The sequence below is a fragment of the Alligator sinensis genome, unplaced genomic scaffold (genome assembly GCF_000455745.1).
Source record: "Alligator sinensis unplaced genomic scaffold, ASM45574v1 scaffold1002_1, whole genome shotgun sequence".
Lineage (NCBI taxonomy): Eukaryota > Metazoa > Chordata > Crocodylia > Alligatoridae > Alligator > Alligator sinensis.
In genome coordinates this window covers 707,817-725,846 of record NW_005842710.1, presented here as the reverse complement: position 1 = coordinate 725,846, position 18,030 = coordinate 707,817, and the positions used below count along the sequence as shown (strand labels likewise).

At 47.6% G+C, this 18,030-nt stretch overlaps 1 pseudogene; it reads right to left on the bottom strand.

Annotated features, from left to right (window-relative positions):
* LOC102374435 overlaps positions 1-3,912 on the bottom strand; it is a 4,338-nt pseudogene extending 426 nt beyond the window's left edge.
* Positions 3,913-18,030: the final 14,118 nt, after the last annotated feature.

Genomic DNA, 18,030 nt, shown 5'->3' with positions numbered 1-18,030 from the left:
GAAAAAGTGGTTTATTTCGTTGGCGCTGCAGAATGGCAGGCGAAAGATCAAGACTGTCAGCTGCAGGGCTAACAGGAACCCCAGCACCAGTGACCCTGTGATGAGGTGCACACAGACCATCCAGCTCATAATGAGAGCATAACGCAGTGGGTGGCAGATGGCCACATACCAGTCAAAAGCCATGACAGCCAGGAGAATGCAGTCAGCCCCACCCAGGAAAACAAAGAAGAACATCTGGGTGCCACAGCCAGCAAGGGAGATGGTCGCCTTCCTCCCATACAGGAAGTTGGCCAGGGCCAAGGGGGCGATGACAGAAGATTAGCAGATCTCCAGCATTGCCAGGTTGGCCAGGAAGAAGTACATGGGGGTGTGGAGGGAGCAGTTGGTGCGGACAATGACTGCAACGGCGGCATTGCCACAGAGGCTGAGTAGGTACATGAGCAAGAAAGCTACAAAAATCAGCAACTGCACCTTTGGCAAGGTTGAGAAGGGATGGAAGTGGAACTGTATCAGCCCAGTGTTGTTTTCATTCCCTGTGAAACCAGCACACAGGACCTGCAGAAAGAAAAGAGGTGAAGGGAGGAATTATAGTAACTGGGCACCAAGGGCAGAGCAAACAGAGATAATCCTACTGCAGTGCACAACATCCACATTCAGTAACAGGAATTCAGCATCAGGAAACACTTTTTAACCATAAGAGGATGGCACAAAGTAGGGTTAGCTGCCAAGGTGTTTGGTGGGGACCATCCTGCCAGGCAACATTTAAGGCCTTCTTTTTGGAGCGATAATGGAACCCATGCCCATGGGAAGTGCTGGGAAAGGTCATCAGCATCTCTGCAAGGAAGAACAGCACTGATCTCTCCTTTTGTGGTGCTTTTACAGTGACCAGTTAGGCTCAGTTTTGAAAACCATACTAGAGCATAAATGGATAGTGGGTATCTCCCCCTCTAGTTATACTTCCCACAGGATCATGCTATCCAGTAACTAAAACCCAAACTCCAGCACCACGGGAGCCAATCAACTACTAGGGGTGAGAATGGGACTTTCAAGAAGGGCAGATTATTCACTAAAAGCCTCTGTGGGGTTCTCACACCTTCCTTTGAAACACTGGGTGTCAATCAGTGCAGGAAAGAAGACACTGAAGTAGATAGACTTTGAGTCTAATAGACTGAACTCCCATAGAAAGGGAGATACTGTTTGCTGGGTAAAAGAGCAGAAAGGAAATTATAGAAGCTGGGGAGGAGTTTCTACAGCAAACAGCTAAAGACCTAAAAACAAGAAATGCTTTAATTATGCCAGAAGCCGAAACCCTGAGGATTGACCTATGTGGGGAAATTTACCAGTGTAGCTACCCCATACTGGTGCAACTATACTGGTATAATTTTTGAAGCACACACTCTGATCCAGGAATTAGAGTGAGTTTCTCCTGCCCCAGTTTGTGTGTCTTGAAAGCAGTATTAACTGAACCAGAAAAAAGGCACTCCTCTTCTAAGATAAGAACATCCATATGGGAAGTTATGCCAGCCTTGCTACCCTAGTACAGGGTTACCATACATCCAGGTTTTCCCAGATATGCCCTCTTTTTGGGTCCTCTGATCTCCATTTGGGTAGTTATTTGAAATATGAACAAATGTCTCGGATTTGGCTCTGCTAGCTAGTCCCTTTTCAGCATTGATGCTTGTAGAACTGCATTTCCTGGCTTGCCCTAGCAGTGTGCGTGTTTGCCAGGGATCTGGGGTTTTTTTCCATTTCCTGAAGAAAAACACGGATTTTCCTCTTTAAAGGAGGAAACTGAGGGTTCCCCCTTGCAGGCTGTTAGCCTTCCAGCTTGCAAGGGGCTGCCTGGGGGCAACTGGCATACAGCCAGGCAGAGTGGTGGGAGCAGCACCAGCAGCTGGATGCAGGTAAATCTATGTGGAACAAGGGTTGGAGGACCAGGGCTTGGGGACTGTGGTGGGGGGAAGGGAGCATGTGCATGTGTGTGCATGCATGAATGTGTGTGTGCCTGCGTGTCTGTGGCAATGGGGTGTGTAGGGGATATGTGCATGAGGTGGGGTGGCAGGTGCCTGCGGGAGCTGGGGAAAGGTGGCCGGACACTGAAGCTGCAGCAGGTCATGGGGAGGAAGGGGAGGTGCCTGCCCCTCCAGCAGGGGAACAAGGTGTGGGGGGGGGCCTTTCAGGGGCAGCAGGGAATTGTGTGGCCAGGGTGGTGGGACCAGGGCTAGTGCCCTCGTTCACAAAGGTAGGGCAGCCCAGAGATGCTGCCTGGGAGGGACCATGGCCAGACTTCCTGGCATACCACAGCAGCCCTAGCCCAGGGCAGGGAGGTGCCATAGGTCTCCCCTCCTCCTGTCTCCAGCCCGCATCGGGGCTGGATTCATTCTGCCACTGCCTGCACGAATCAGAGCTGCTGCAGCTGCTACGCTCCAGCCCAGTCGGGATGGGAGCAGCTGGGGCTCCCCTCTGGCAGTGCTAGGGGCGGGGTGGGAGCAAGGGACATTGGCAGGGCCTAGGGCGGGGTGTGGCTTGGGAGTGAGAGGCACCGGGAGGACGGGGGACTGTGGATCAGGGGTATGGGACACTGGCAATACCAGTGGGATGTGGGTTTGGAGTGAAGGGCACCAGCATGGTCTTGGGGGCCAGAGGGGCTATAGGTAGGGAGTGGGGGGCACGGGCAGGGCTAGAGGGGCACTGTGGCTTTATTTTAATTTTACGTTTAATTTCGGAGGCAATAACACTTGTTATTTACTGTAACAGTTAAAAACTGCCCCCCGCACCCCACTATCATATAGCCCTCCCAACCCCTGCTTCTCCCCAACAGGTGTCCTCTTTTTTGGAACTGGAAATATGGTAATCCTAGTATAATTACATTAGCATAGCTATGTCAGTAAATCCCCCCATATGTGTGTGTGTGTGTGTGTGTGTGTATATATAGAGAGAGAGGGAGAGGCAGAGAGGCAGAGGCAGAGAGTTGAAATAGAATTTGTGGGTCAGCTGGAAGAGGGAAAGGGAGTAATTTTGGAAAAGAAAGACTTTATTGTAAAGCTATCTACTTTCTTTAATGTAATGTTTATGAGAGCAATTTTGAGAGATACCTACTACTCTTACCAGACAAAAATGAGGTTTTGTCAGAAATTAAGGTGTTACAGTTGAGGTATTGAAGAGAGACTGATAAACGAATTAGCAAGAAGTCACTAAAACTGAACTGTAGAAACAAAAGCACTCAAAGGACCTGATGAAAGAAGTTGTTAATTAAATATGAATTTAGCTGATCTAATGGGGAACTCATGATAGTGATTTCAAAGAATTATAGACTAGAATTATGCCAGGGCTGGGAAAGCTGGTTAAAACAATCATGAAAGAGAATGAAAAAGCATACAGATCAACAGAATATTAGACAAACTAACACAACTTCCACAACGAAAAAATGGGGCCACTCTAATCTATTACACTTATTTCAGGAGGTCAGTAAAATTCTGGCTAAAGGAGAACTGTCTGATGTTATAGATTTGGACTTAAAAGCAGCTTTGGGGAAAAGGCTACTCAGGAAGCCAGACAGTGCTGGGCTGAAAAATAAATATAGTCGTGGATCAGAAACTGGCTAAAAAACGCAAAAGGGTAAAAATAAACAGTTAATTTTTTGTCATGGCTACAGGTCAGAAGCTGGTTCTGCAACAAAACTCTCATTCTTTAACATATTTATTATAAATCTGGAAGACAATAAGGAACTTCAGAGGGGCCAAACAGAGTAGAATGTTTAGCTACAAGATGGCAGGTGAAATTCAAGGTAAAACAAAAAAAAACCCTACTGGGAGGAACAGCTTTAACTAATAGACACCAATATGTCTATCAAGATAACATTGTGCACATGGGAAGGAATACCAGCTTGACTAGGCCAGTAAATTTCCGCATGGTGACAAGCTACAAGACAAAAGTAACAGATCAGATAGGAAGTGGGAGTGAAAGGGAATAATTAGGAAAGAAAAGGACAAGACTGCTAAGCTAACTCCTTCCTTTATATTTACCATAGAGAAAGCTGAAGGGAGGCCTAACCACTTCCAACCTGTCTCGCAATGCTGGAATCAAGAAGGAGACCAAAAGAAACCAGAAAATAGGAAATTTTAAATTGAACGGAGCGACTCACTTTCCATTCTTTGTGCAACTAGCCCTCGGAACTCACTGCTCAGAAATAACGCCTGGAGCATATTGGTTTTCAAATAAGGACTAGGCATTTACACAGAGCATAAAGGTATCACAGGTATAGGAGATGGGAGATAATAAGGAATATAAGCTTCCTTTTTTTATGACATAGGCTAACTTCTCTGTGAATGAGTTAGGAAGCAATTACCCCTTCTGAAAATGTCTTTTGCGTGCCTGATTTAGGATCTCTTATACATTCCTTTAAAGCCCTAGCCAATGTGGAGTCAGGACACTGGACTAAATGGACCATTGTTCTGATCAAGTAAGATTCTCATGGCTCCATAGTGATTTGACAGAGTCACCTGATATCTGCCACCTGGTATGTTGGGTTGAGCCAACAAAGCTATGAATGCTGAAAATATCTGATGTCACCAGGGGATGGGAATCCCATATTTACAGAGCATGAAATTTATAGCTGGAGTAGCCCTTTCATCTCTTTCTAAGACTGGATCCTACATCCAACACAAATGGTGAAGTTCCTGTTGACCTCAGTGGAGTAGAATTAGGTATCAAGAGATCAAAAGCAAGAGCTGCTAGACCAGGGGTGGGCAATTATTTCAGGCAGAGGGCCACTTACCGAGTTTTGGCAAGCTGTTGAGGGCTGCATTTCCCACTCTGGTTCTAGGCAGGGGCTTCTGGTTGGAGAGGGGGGCTGGGCAGGCCTTGCTGCTGACTCCTGCCACTGGCTTCCCCAGGGTCCTACTGCCCCCATCTCCTGTCATCTTTGACAGGCAGCCAGGAGCAAATAAATACTAATTTTCTAAATTTTTTAGGGGTCCCGTGGGCCAGTTAGAATGGCCCGGTGGGCTGGATCCAGCCCCCGGGCCGTATTTTGCCCACCCCTGTGCTAGACCTAAAAGTAGAGGGTAGGCCTATTTGTTGTCATACCCTTAAACATATCATATCAGATACAGAGAGTGGGAGACCCTCACATGGGAACACTTGGAAAAATTCCCCCCAGAGACAAAGTTCCAGCATAACACTTGGGCTGCCTGCAGTAGGGGAATTTCAGCCCATACTGAACAAAGATTACACCCATGTTTATTGAGTACATGAGGGCTACATAGAGTACCTTCCTCAATAGCAATAGTCATGCTTATTGTTGACTTCAGGAAGTCTCATGGACTTTTCCCCATTTTGGGGTCCAAAGTCTACTAGGGAGATGTTTTTGTTTCTGATTTTGGGGAGCAGGATGGAAAGGGTAGGGTTATTAGAATTAGAATGAGGTGTCAAAGAAGATCCCTCAGAAAACAAAATGTATTCACTATTTCAATTTGAAACCTAACTTGGGACAAACTTATGGGCCAGTGTAAGTTCAGAGGGACATGCCTGAGTCACCTGAACTTCAGGCAAGAGAGGAACCCAGTGCCTTTGGCTTATAGAATCATAAAAGATTAGGGCTAAAAGGGACCTTAGGACATCCTACTACCTGCTCAAGTTAGGATCATTCCTGTATAAACCATACCAGAAGAGTGAAGGCATTCCATTTATTGCTCCTGCACCCATGAACAGCTGCAGACACCATCTGAACAGGAACTTAATGCTAGACCCCCAAATTAAGAGTCCGTAACTTTACTAATTTCCCTTTTCAGGCTTATAAAATGTGAAGCACAGTACTGGGGTGTTTAGACTAACATGATTAACAGGTGGGATGCAGATTTAGAAATAGTAATGGGGGAAGGGATGGGGGAATGATTTAGCCAACCAGTTTTTCAACATCCAACTAATCCGTAATAAAAACAGTTCATAAAATTTTTTTAGAGAATGCATTCTCTCTGTCTGTATGCTCGGCAGGGACATTAAAGATACTGGAGAAACTTCACCCCTTCTGCTCAAAGTGCAAGACATGCTTCTTTGACCTGTTTCCACTACCATAAACATAGAGCAGTGTGTAAATTAAACCAATGCTGTACAGAAACAGAGGACTTCACTGCACATATAATTTTGCTTTTGGCAAGAAGATGAGAGAAAGAAAGATACTTTACAAGCCAACTCATGGTCATTTTATCAATGCTGTATTAGAAGGCACTGAAATACTATTATCATGATGGTAAAGGAACCTGAAGTGGAGAGGAGAGGACAAGTTGTGTACTCTTTAAGATGAAACTTGATCAGTTGATAAAAGGAATTATTTGACATAATTGCCTGCAAGAGCTTGCAACAGCAGAGGGCAGAGCTCAGGGACTTAGGAGGTCCTTTTCCAGTTCTATGTTCCTTAACCATAACTTCCAGGAATATGAGGGGAAAGCTACATAATTTCTGGGGTTCTGCTTTCAGGATATGGCAGGATTTGAAGAGCTTCAGACACAGGAAATCAGAATGTCGAGAGGCATAGATACTTGGAAAGCATCTGGAGAAGCTAGAAATCGAGAACTAGAGAAAGTACACAGAGCAATGAATGGTCTAGAGATGGGAAATAGGAATCTTCTGCTCATGTTCTCATAACAGAAGAGTGAGGGCCAAATCTGGGAAACTGAAAATTGCCAAATTTTGCAGGCATATTTTATTCATGTGATGTGCCTTTGGCCCCTGGGCCTCAGTGCCGAAAAACCAAGAGTTTGTGAGGGGACTGCAAAAACTGGTGAGGTATGCATGCAAAACAAAAATATCCAGAGCATCTAATGAACCAAGCTGTTGCTTACAAAAGCTTATAGCTGTCCAAGCTAGTTTGTCTCTAGGGTGCCACTCTGCCCTATCTTCTGCAAAATTTTTTAGAGTTATAGTAATGCACATAAAAGCTGAGATGTTTCAATGGAACAACAGGGAAGAAGGCACCCAGCTATCATTTAATAGCCATCAGGCTCCTAACTGCTTAGGCTACTTTGAAATCTCAGCTAAAAATCAAAATAAAGAATTTCATAATGGTATAACTGATTTAACTATTGAGGGGTAGAATGTGCATTTCCTGGGAGTGGGTCATCCCACAGCTACAACATTTCTTGCACCTTCCTCTGCAGAAACTGGCATGGGCCATTGTCACAGTAGAACCGTCCAGCATTCAGAGCATTAGCCTAGCATTTGAGAAACCAGAGTTCAACTCTCTGCTTTGCCACAGACTCCCTCAATGAACTTGGGCAAGTCACGTAGCTTCCCTGTGACTTAGTTCCACCACCTGTACAGCAGGATAAAAGCACTTCACTACTTCTCAGGGGTATGGCGAGAATGAACACATTAAACTTTGTGAGGTATCCACAGCCTAAAGTGATGGGGACCATCTAAATGCCTTAGACAGGATATGGGGCTAGACTGGACCCAGCTTGGTAGGAACCAGGGAGGTGTATTAGAGGGCCTGCCTGTCCAACATGCATATGCAGGACCTGTTACTAAATAAGGTGGGTACTTTTTGGCACTGATGTGGTCCCAAACACAGGGAATTAAGAGCTGAAGGAAAAAGCGAAGTAGGAGAGAGACACACAAAGGAAGAAGAGCACAGCACATTTGCTCACCTGGGGGTCCCTGACTTGGTGCTCTGAACCCATGCCTGTACAGTAAAAACTGCCTTCACCATTGTTCTCCTGCTCTTCAGTCCCAGAAGCCAACATAAAGCATAGCAAACTAATGATGGCAAAAGGATGTGCCCATCCCCTGAACCCTGGGAGCCAGCATACTGCTCCCTACCCCATACCTACTCTGATGCTGCTCCTCTATATCTGAACCTTCTTTATACCATTCAGAGAGCCTGAGGGAAGTCATTTGAGAAGGGGAGGGAAAGGGAGAGGATAATGACACTTGACAGCACCCTGGGGCTCAGGGAAGCACCAAGAGTTAAAAATTTAACTCTTTGGAATCTCAGAAAGTCAAGCTTAAGCAATTCTCAGCTTCAGGCAAAAAGCAGGTAGCCTCAGGTCTCATTCCCTGTATGCTGCTGTCCTCTAGTGGCCCTCTTCTCTCACTTCAAAATGCCATAGCCAGTTGAGCATGATTTGTTTGGTAATATTTTCTTAGACCATCTTTATAGCTGGAGAAGATGTTAGACAACTTATGGACATAAAATGCCCTTGTCCAGGTGTCTGAAAGCTTGTCTAACATAGAATCCTAAAATCATGGAAAACTGGGGCTGGAAAGGATCTCAGGAGGCCATTTAGTCCAACCCCCTGCTCAAAGCAGGACCATCACCAAATATATCATCCCAGCTAAGGCTTTGTTTAGCCAGGTCTTGAAAACTTCCAAGGATGGAGTTTCCACCACCTCTCTGAGTAACCTGTTCCAGTGTTTTACTATCCTCCTAGTGAGAAAGTTTTTCCTAATATCTATCTTAAACTTCCCTTGGTACAGCTTGTTATCGCTGCTCCTTTTTCTGTCATATGCCACTACCCGGGAACAGTCTTGCTTCATCCTCTTTGGAAGCTAAACTGGATCTTCAGGTAGTTGAAGGTTTCTATTAAATCCCCCCTCAGTCTTCTTTTCCCCAGACTAAATAAGCCCAATTCCCTCAGCCTCTCCTCATTATGTGTTGCAGCCCCCTAGCCATTTCATTGCCCTCTGCTGGACTCTTCTCCAATTTGTCTATATCCTTTCTTTAGTGCAGGGCCCAAAACTACACATAGTACTCCAGATGTGGCCTCACCATTGCTAAAGGAGAAGAATCACTTCCCTCAATCTGCTAGCAACGTTCCCACTAATGTAGCCCAGTGTGCTGTAAGTCTTTGTGGGAACAAGGACACACTGCTGGCTCATATTCAGCATATTGTCCACTAACCCCCAGGTCCTTTTCTGCAGAGCTATTGCTTAGCCAGTTGGTCCTCAGCCTGTAGTAGTGCATGGGATTGTTTTGTCATAAATGCAGGGCTTTACACATGTCCTTATTGAACATCATGAGATTTCTTTTGATTGAATCCTCCAATTTGTTAAGGGAGGTCTCTCTGAATCCTAGCCCTATCCTCCAGCATACCTACTACTCCTCCAATCTAGGTGTCATCTGCAAACTTGCTGAGGGTGCAATCCATCCCATCTTCCAGGTTGCTGATGAAGATATTGAACAAAACCAGCCCCAAGAGCAACCCCTGGGGCACTCTACTTGATACCGGCTGCCAACTAGACACTGAGTGATTATTACCCTTTGAGCCCCACCATCCAGGCAAAGTAGAGTGGTGCCGCAGAGATAGAGTGGCTGGGAAGCTGCAGCTGCTCCTACCTCTACCTCATCATGCTGCTTTGGGTGAGTGGGTGGGAAGCTTCAGTGGGAGGTTTCTGCCCAGCTCTGGGCCACCTTCCACCCACTCAGCTTGATGAGCAACCCCTGTGGGTGGGCAGAGTAGATGGGCCAGGAGCTGGAGCTGGATCTCCATGCACTGGACCTTCCACTAAAGCTTCCCCCCACCCACCTGCCTGGGGTGGTGTGGTAGGAGCAGGAGTTGCAGCTGGAGGCGAGAGGAGTAGTACAGCACCACCTGCCCCAACCAGTGCACAGCTTCTGGAAAGACTGTTCCAGATGTGGCTGCAGCCGACAGGGTGCTGCTCTGCTCCTTGTCTCCAGTGGCCACTCCTCCTCCTGCCCCTGCTGCAACCTCCAGGTATTGTGGGGTGGGAGCTTCAGCCCAGCAGTTCCTGCTGGGAGGCAATGGGAGCAGAGGAACATCCAGCTGGCTGTTGCTGCCCTGGGAACAGCCTCACCAAAAGCTGCATGCTGGCTGGGGCTGGGACTTGGGGGTGTGCAGGTGTGGGCTGCCCAGGTGGGGCCCAGCCCCATGTGGACCATTGCAGGGGCAGCTGCGGGCCAGATCCAGCCAGTTGGTGGGCCAGATCTGGCCCACGGGGCATATTTTGCCCACCCCTGTGTTAATGATACCAGTGTTCCAGTCAAATGTATATGTCATAGTATGTATATCACCTGTAGGAAAAAGAAAAATCTCCATCATCCAGAAACAACCATAGATAAGTTTGTTATAAGAACCAGCAGAATAAAATAAGAGGTAACTGATAGAAAAAATTGCTTGGTTTGTTTATGCAACAAAACTCTCCTTTCCGTAGGGCTGAGAACGGATACTTCACTGACATGGTTCAGTCATTACAACCAGAATACAGTCCACCCAACAGAGCAGATATAGCAGGCAAATTGCTGGATAAAGTGTATGAGAAAGAAATTGAACAGTGTGCAAAAAGGGAAGAGGAAGGTGAAGACTTGAGTTTGCTCCATAACCCAGTATTTTAAGTTGCTCATGTCAACCTGGCTGAAATGATCCATTTAATTTTTGTTAAAAACACATTTATAACTAAAATAGTTATTAAAAAAATGCAAAAATACATATGCTTGTTTTGTTAAAATGATTATACGTTTGTTGTTGAAGAAAAATATCCAAAATACATAACCTTGTTGTTTTAATTAAATAAAACAATTTAATTATCTTTTGGGTTTGGTGACAGTTGTTTTTGTCTCCCTAATATAGTGTGGCAAAAATAACCCCCAAATATCTATGATTAATGTAGTGAATTGGAGATAGTTCACCTCCCAATGACTGCACAAATATCTGCTTCAATTAGCTTTGATAAATAAGATAATCAAATCATAATTCAGTTTTCTGATATAGGTGCAAAATTAATCTGAAAAATATCAATATAAATCACTGCTTTAAAAAGTATAGTGTGTACCTTCTAAAGAGGAAACCTACATCTATCTCTGAGTTGTGAATAATATGTTTTCCACAAAAAGTGCATTCTTGTTGTTTCATATAATCTTAATACAATGATTATATTGAGGCTTTCTGACCAGCGATTTAAATGGTTTTTATTTCAATCAAATCCCCCTTGGAACCTGAGCTGGTAAACTCACCAGGGGTTATCAGGTAAAGCATGTGTTGGATGTGGCAGATCCAGCCACGCCACCCTCTCTTTTTGCAGTGTGGATGCAGCAAAAATGCTAGTTCCAGGGCTAAAATTTGTCTAGTCCTGCACTTCCATTGCTACAATACCTCACACCTCTGTCTGCCAGTACCAACCATGATGATGGTATGGATGACATGGATGCTGCTCTGGATTTCAGTAAGAACTGGGCCAAATCAGTTCAAACAAGTCACCAATGACTCGGCAAAAGGAAATGATGACTTCTATCTCGAGAGAGAGGTGACATGTGGATAGACCATGCAGCTGCAGCCTCTTAGGCATTGCTGCCATGTCAAAAACAGCACCAGTCAGTTCTAGCCAAAGAGCTGGGCTGGGCCAGAGTCAGTGCTGGAGAAGTGAGAGGCTTTATATGCCACAGGTGCCCCATCAGCCCTCACATTGCCTAGAGCTGGATTGGAGATGGTTCCCTAGAGCTAAAAGCCTCTACAGCCCATCATCTCATGTTGCTGAGGGACAATAGTCAGCTCTGAGGTTCTCAGCAGTGGTTAATTCCCACCTACCCACTTGGGGATCCTGTCATTGTTTTTCATTCTTTCCAGCTACATTTTACATCTGCTGTAGCAGGATTGCAGTGATGCCATTGAAATGCTTCCTGCCAAAGCCTTTTGCTTTACTTGCTGCTCTCAAGATCTCTGTAACAGGAGGGCCTTCTCAGCATCGATCTGTTTTCAGCCCAACCACCTGTTCCTGGGCTAACCGCCCACCTTCTCTCCCACTGTGCCTTGATGATATTTAATTAATAGATGTTAATTAAGCAGAAGGCTGCCCATTTCTTGCCCCGATGCCAGGGGGCACTATCTGCAGCTCCATACCTCCCCTACATCACAGCCCGTGCCTCGCAAATGGCATCCAGCTGTTCTTTTAGTCACCGGCTCCCACATTGGGCCCCAGAATCCTCTAGTCAGGACCCCTCTTAGATCCCTCCTTGCCAGTGGCCTACCCCACCCTCATTCAGGCTAACTAGCTGCCTGAAACTATTTCCCCTTCTCAGGTATGGTCCCTTCCCCCAGGACCTTTGGCCACACAGGCCCTGGCCCCACCTCCAAAGCTAGGCAGGTACCCCAGGCACTCCAAGCTCTGGGCATTCCTCACCGTGGGCCCCTACCCTTTTTCACCATTCTGGTCCCGGCCCCAGCCTGGACCAGTTAAGGGTACTATCTCAATCAGGTCAGAGTCTCTAGCCCCACCCTCACTCCTGGGGTCTGCTTTCTGGCCCCTACTCAGGGTGAACCCACCCAGTTATGGGAGCTGGGATTAAGGCACCCCAACCCACCTTTCACCAGGGTGGTAACTGGCCTGGCATTTCCTGGGGACTCCTGCACCACTGAGAGCCCCACCAGGCCACCCACTCCTGGCAGGGTGCAGGTTTAGGTCATGCCCAGGACCAGGAGCCTCCAATCCATCCTCTACAGCTCATCCCTTATCTACAGGGTGTTCCAAGAAGCCTCACAGCCAGGCAGTGTTGCTACCTAACCAGTTGGCAGGCAACTGAACTATTTATATAGGCAGCCAGGGTCAAAATAGCTGCCGCAATCAAGTACCTGCTGGCTGCTTGGCTCTGGTCTTAAAGTGGCAGGCACAAACAGTGCCCTGCCACAATCTCCATGGGCACTGCTCCTAACAATGATTGTGAGAGAGTTTTTTTTTCCATCTCTCAAGCATAATGTAGTCATTTTGCAAGACTCCATGTGGCCAGGTTAGGGAGCCCAGCTTACCTCCCTGCTCTATCCTCCATTGGCGTCACCTGGCTGACAGAGCCACTATTTAGTAGGGAATGATTTAGGTGGTTTACACAGCTTCCTCCTCAAAGGCAGAGGCTTGGGGGTGTGGGTGGGGGGGAGTTTCACACAGGTAAGTTGTACTTATCACATTCAGAACCATGGGCAGTTGGGAAAGGCAATTCTAACATCTATGCGTGCCTCCATGGATGAACCCCCTGCTTCAAGGAGAGACTCAGGATGAATGTCTCTGTCCCCACCCCACTTCATCTTGGCCTGCGTCCTCCTAGGTAGCTCCAGGAACTCCACATTTGCCAAGGAGTCTGCCGTCCTTCTATCCTGTATCTCCATTATAACCCTTTCACTGATCCTCATTGTGTTGGGAGCAGGAAGCTGAGCTGAGGTCAACCCCTTGTTCACAGGTGGCCCAGGCAATATCCTTGTGCCCTCTTTATGGTTGTGAAGCAGTCCCCTGATCTTCTCCCATCCTCCCATGGAGCCTGAACAGAGGCTGCAAGAGCAGTTCAGGAGAAGGCTGTCCTTGGCCTGCTAACCCAAGAGCTCAGAAACTGAAATTGCCTACAGGAGTAGAAGGAAAACCCACTAAGCAGAAAACATTGGCTTCCTCTTTAACTTGCTTTCCCTTTCAGTCCTCTCAGGTGTCATCAGGAACAGCAGAGAGCTTATGAAGCAATGAGCCATATGCACCAATTCCTGCTTTGTGTGAATGAACTTGGAAGTGAGGTGGTAAGGATGCATAGAGGGTTGATGTGCACAAAGTGGAAGCAAGTGGGCTGGGCTTATTAGCTCAGTAGTGATACTGGGCTCCCTACTGTCACAGTGTAGAGGTACCCTCTGAGGTGCCAAGCACAAGGGAGCTCCAGCCCCATGAGAATGCACACGTACCTCTTCACATCCATTCAGAGTGGCACCTCAGGTGGAAGATGGTTGGGCTCCAGCCAACAGACCTAGCTCTTTTAGGTCAGGCAGTACTGATTCATGCATTAGGTTCCAGAGGTGCCAGATTCGATCTCCACTGACCCACACACAGGTATAGTATTACACAAAAAATGCATTATGATGAGAACATCCCCTGCAAAGACTGTGCATGTACGCTGCTTTTCCCCCAGCTGTGTGGGTACCCTTCCTAAAATACGCAGTGGCTTTAGAAGGGGCTGGGACTTTCAAAGTTCAGGTCCTATTTGCTGCTCTGCCACTAGTATTGGAGTGGTTCCTTGGCCTCAGTTCTCCCAAATGGAACATGGGGATCATAATAATGACACATGCTATAGATCAGATGGAACCACTCTGATTCCAGGAGGCTTGACCACTGCCATTTAGTTAGGGTGGTTGTTCTCTTAGAGAACCAGAGTGCTGAAACAACAACAATCTCCACCCCAAAGAGAGACATGTCACCACTCATGCAAGGCACCTGTGGACAGAAGGATTTCTCCGCTGTTGTGTGAAGGCTTGTGTGTCTGCGAAAGCATCAGAGAAGCTGAGGGGTACCAGATACATCCTGGGAAGTGCTGACATCACTGCAATAGCGCAAACCTCTTGGGCTCAGTGCTGCTTGAACTGGGCTTGGCGCTGTGAGCAAAGACACAGTGTCTTGTTGGTTGATTCCTACTTTGTAATCACTTCGTAAATAAATAGGATTGCATCAGCCTATTCCATCATCAACTTCTCCTCTGAGTGGAAACAAACTGCAAAGACCTGACAGTTGCCTAATCCCTCAGGTCAAAGAGGGGAACCCTGAAATACTAATTAATCAGTTAAAGTTTGTAAAATACTTTGAACAAAGAAGCACATAAGGAGCTGATGATTATTGTTATTAATATTCTCCTCCTTCCTAAGCTGTTGGAGTGGCTGGATAAGCACAAGCAAAAGGACAGAGAACGAAGACAGTGAAAGCCAATAAACACATGAACTGTTATAGTTGAGTTTCTATTTGCATAGTCCTGTGATAACATGTCACTTTACAGATTTGTATAGAGCATGGGTCCTTGGCCCAAGTCTAAATCTATCTAAACAGTCACTGTATAAACAAAACAAGCTGAGGAAACAACAAAAGCTAGTTGAACACACACTAAAAGTACACACCTTCAGAGCACCACTAGGGTGGTAGAGATCTAGTAACCTAGAGGGCCAGGTTCTGGGTGCCTCAGGAGGTGCAGTACTGCACCTCCTGTCAAAAGCCCAAAAATCAGGAGTCAGGTCCCTTAAAAAGTCACAGGATTGGCTTAAAAGTGAGTTATCTTGTTAATAATAATCTGGGACTCTCTTTCTTTGCCTTCTGATTTCAGAAACTATTGGACCTTAGGCTGCTTTTCTTGATCATCTGGAGGGCTTACTCATTCAGGCCTAGTCTACAGTCACCTGCCACTGCTACCATAGCACCTGGCAGCAGAGAACAGCCCTCCAGAAAGTGCAGGGAAATTTGTCCATCCCTGGCAGCTCTGTTGAGCTGCTGTGACATCTTTTAGGGACATTAAAGTATGTTCATGTTAGAAGAGTTGTCCCTAAAGTTGTGCAAACAGCCTGGTTGCAGGTTGGGTCTCCAGCTCTGGGTCTGGGAACAGTAGCAAGAGAGTAAATATTGTTTTAAGTAGGAAGAAAACAGGTTAAGAGGAGTGGAGATTTTGTGATCAGTGGCCAAAACTCCCTGGTGGGAAGAGGGAAGAGAGATAAAGATTATTGTGCCACACCCCCTCCCTTCTCCTTCCCCTTCCCCCTCCCCCTCGCTTCATCCATCTCTTGATGATACTCACACTTCCTTTAAAAATACACAAGGCCAGCACTGAACGGTAGTAACCCAAATACCCTGGCACTTAGAAGAGCAGAAATCTCAGTGAAGGTACCACAGAGAAATACATTCTGAGCTGTGGTTGCAGAATAGAAGCAGATGTGGCTGTGATGGATATCCACTGGGCTTTCCTTCTTTAGGCTGCTGGCCAGGGCTAGACCTTGCTGCACTCTGTAGCTCTCCAGCTCTCGGACTAACACAACTTGTACAGTCTATGCAAACCAAGGCCAGATATAATTAAACTTACCATGCCAGGCCCCTCAAACACACCGGGCAGACTGTCTCCTCAACCAGAAGCAAGATAGGTGAGCCCATGCAGCTGCCCTGGCAGACTAATTAGCATGGAGATGGGCACTGTGGCATTGCCACCCAGCAGTGCTAATTAGCTAACCTGAAGTATCACAGGGATGAGGCTAAGCTGGTTCCAGTTTAGGAGGCAGCCTGCCTGAAACAGTGGAGAGGCAGGGGCAAAGTCTTCATTAGCCCTGGCTTGGACTAACGAGTGACAGGGGACTTGATGACTCCCCCACAAGTTCAGGGGTTAGCACACTGCCTTGTTTTGGACCTGTTCCAGTAACACAGCTGACCCTAAGGGCAACAAGTATGTGAAGGTCTGATAGGTTACAAGCCAGGTCCTGTATCCTCTCATTCAGATGGTTCTTTCTAGCCCTGCTATGATATGAATAGAGTTGGGCCTGATGTAGAACCTCAGATTAGGGCACTCTTTAGTTCTGGGAACGTTTGGACACAGGTTCCTACAACAGGTCATTCCAAAACCCTGAACAACCGTGAACGTCAGAGCTGTTTGAGTTTTGCAGGTGGGGTCCAGTTCTGGCAGCAAGGTACTGGTCCTTCCAGTTACACCACTCCAATTACTCTGCTTCCTTCTACCTCTTGACTTGAATCCTGACATGCTTTTAGAAACTGTGCCCTGAAACACCATATTTCACAGTATGTAAGTCAACTATTGAAATCAAATTTTTGACTCTTTAAAATTTAACCTCGGCTTATACACCATATCACTGTCCCTTGTGAGTGGTGCCAGGCTCCGCAATTGGCTGGTGTGGCCCAGGCAGTGCTGCTCGCAGGGGATGGGGGTGCACTAGCTGAGTGCCAAACCTGGCTCTGTCTGCTGTGAGTGGTGTTGCTGAGTGCTGAGCCCAGCCCCATCCCCTGTGAGTGGCGCTGGGTTTAGTGCTCGGCAGTGCCACTCACAGGGGATGGGGATGGGTTTGGCACTTGGTTGGTGTGGCCCAGGCAGCATCCCTCTCAGGGGGGTGAGGGTGCACCAGCCAAGTGCCAAGCCCAGCACTGCTCGCAGGGGACAGTACCGCTCACAGCAGACAAAGCCAGGCTTGGCGCTCAGCTGATGGGGCCCCATCCCCTGCGAACAGCACTGGGCTCTGTACTCAGGTGGTGCAGTACAGGCATCGCCACTCACAGGGGATGGGGCTGCACCAGCCAAACACTGAGCCTGGCCCCATGGCACATGCCCACCCCTTGGGTGCCCGGCCTGTAGTGAGGGAGTGCAGGGGCCAGTATAAGTTGACCCCATATTTCTGATCCAAAAAGGTAGGAATGTCATAGATCCAATGCTGACCTAACTTTTTGGATCAGAAAAATGGGGCCAACTTATATACCGTGTCGACCTATACAGACTCCAGGTACCCCTCCTTACCTTCTGTGAAATTCAAAAACGTATTTATTACAGTGCTTACCCCCTTTGTAGGGGGACAGGGCAGCAGAGGCAGGGGAGTGGCCAGGCAGGGATGACTCTGAGCTTGCTCCTATCGTCTCACACCTTGCAGCCCCCTTCAAGGTGTCTGGCGTGCCAGGTTCAGGTTGGGAACCACTTAGCGAGAGCTAGAAAGCTGCTCTGTAGCAGCATGTCCCGGCTTCCAAACTGGACCAAGCTCCTGGCCGTCGTTTCTAGTGAGATCCGGGGGACTAAAAGCCATGTCAGATTCTGAGTGGGGTAAGGAAAAAAACCCAGGTTATAACCTAGCAATAAAAGGATCTTAAGTCTGCTGTTGCCATTGTCCTGCCTAGAAACTCTCCCCTGGCCCCATCTGAGCAAGTCGTGCCTGGCCCGGGTGATACAGCAAACCGAACTAAAAGCTGAGTGAGGCGTGAACGAGGAGAGCTGGGGGGCAGGGACGCGTAACCCCCGGGCTGGGGAGGCAGCAGCACCTCGGCTCTGCGACTGCTGCTGCTGTTATCACACAAAGCGGCTCCAGGGCTGGGGTGGCCAAGCTGCCCCATGGGGCCGCGAGTAGCACCCGGCAGGATCCAGGAGCACGGGGCGGGAGTACATGGCAGAGCAGCAGATCGGATAAGAGGGCAGGGGGAGGGGGACAGCAGAGCTGCAGATCAGAAGAAGCGGGGCGGGGAGCAGAGAGCAGAACTGCAGATCAGATCAGAAGAAGCGGGGCAGAGAGCAGACAGCAGACCAGCGGCTCGGACGGA